Source organism: Octodon degus, unplaced genomic scaffold (genome assembly GCF_000260255.1).
Source record: "Octodon degus isolate 3935 unplaced genomic scaffold, OctDeg1.0 scaffold00235, whole genome shotgun sequence".
Lineage (NCBI taxonomy): Eukaryota > Metazoa > Chordata > Mammalia > Rodentia > Octodontidae > Octodon > Octodon degus.
This window is the reverse complement of record NW_004524811.1, coordinates 1,050,164-1,051,726: the sequence shown is the minus strand read 5'-3', so window position 1 is coordinate 1,051,726 and position 1,563 is coordinate 1,050,164. Positions and strand designations below refer to the sequence as shown.

The 1,563-nt window shown below is 37.1% G+C and overlaps 1 long non-coding RNA gene across 1 annotated transcript in view; it reads left to right on the top strand.

Annotated features, from left to right (window-relative positions):
* Nucleotides 1-1,238, top strand: part of LOC111813880 — a 97,309-nt gene extending 96,071 nt beyond the window's left edge. Inside the window, exon 3 of the long non-coding RNA XR_002819009.1 lies at nucleotides 876-1,238. This is a non-coding gene — a long non-coding RNA (uncharacterized LOC111813880). The remainder of the gene's footprint in view (nucleotides 1-875) is intronic.
* Nucleotides 1,239-1,563: the final 325 nt, after the last annotated feature.

Sequence of the window (1,563 nt, the reverse complement as noted above, 5' to 3'; positions counted from 1 at the left end):
TGGCAGGCCCAGGGATCAAACCCCTGGCCTGTGCCTGTTTGCAGGTGCTTTAATCCACTGAGCTATTTGGCCAGTCCAAAGGAAGGAGTTTAAACAGGAGGGAGAAATGAAAGCTTTAGGCAGAGTGCAACAATGACACACACTGTGACTTACTTATAATTCTAACTGAAATTCAAAAGTTTATTGTTATCCAACTGTAATGGCACCCACCTCTAATACCAGCAGCACTCAGAAGGAAGAGACAGGAGGATTACTGCTAGTTTGAGACCAATTTAGGCTGCATATTGAGCTCAGTCCAGCGTGAAATACAAAGTAAGACCCTGTGTCAAAAAACAAATAAAATGTTTATAGTTGATAGAAGGTTAGGCATTAGACTAGTTGGCAAGTTCAGAATGTTTCATAGCCATTTTAGACATGCTGATATGTTTGAAGTTTATCTCTGGACTATACTATTAGTTGTTTGTGATAAGTACTAAAACTAATACTGACTGTATACTTTGTTATTTTTGGTTTAGGTTATCACATGTCATGTCTGTAGCAATCATTGGTGTTGGATGTTATTATTTCAGTTTAACAATGAGACAAGAGGAGTTAAGTAACTGCCTAATAAGTTAAAGTAACCAGCTCTAGACTTGAGGTTTTTTTGTTTGTTTGTTTGTTTTGTTTTTTTCAGGATCTCACTGAGGAGCTCCAAGTAGTAGTGGTCTTCCTGTTTACAGTGTCCCAAGTGCTGGGATCACAGGTGTGCGCTACCATGTCTGGACTAAGTTTTGTGATATCAAAGTTCAGAGGGGGGGATAGTAGAGGCAAAATATTGAGAAAGGGAAGAACAATGCAGATCTGATGATTTTGCCTTTTTTGGTTTGTTTTCCCAGGCCTGAGACCAACAATATCGATCAAGGGCTACAGTCAACTTCAGTTCTGTCATACCTTCATGATGTTTCCCTTGGGCAAATCTGCACTACTCAATATTCTCAATAGTGGAACCATTCAGCGAATTGCAGCAAGACAGACCCATATGAAACACTTACCAAATTTTCATGACAAATATGGCAATACTGTGCTAACTAGTGGAGCCATTTTCTGTGTTACTACATGGGTGTTTTTAACTACTCAGATGGGAATAGAGTGGAACCCATCTCCTGTTGGCCGAGTTATTCCAAAAGAGTGGAGAGAAGAATAATTACCATTAATACTGTATACAGAATTGTTTCAAACCTGTTATGTAAACATTCCACTGTTCATTTAAAAGTAGCACAACTTAAATAAAATGTTTTGAAATTATAAAATTTTCATTGCAAGTATTCATTTTAGTGATTGAAAGCAGTGTTATAGTACTGGATATAGTATACAGGAAATTATGAATGACAAATATTTAAGTCTGGTTTAAGGCTTGTATATGCATGTATGTACCTTGTGAATTAAGTTGCTGGTAAATCTTGTCGAATATTGTTTTTAAATATTTTCTGGAGCTAACCACTTTTTGCATCCTTCTTTCTCCACCCTGGTCTAAAAAACTTGTTAGATAGAGTACACCACTGGAATTGTTGTACCTATTTTCTA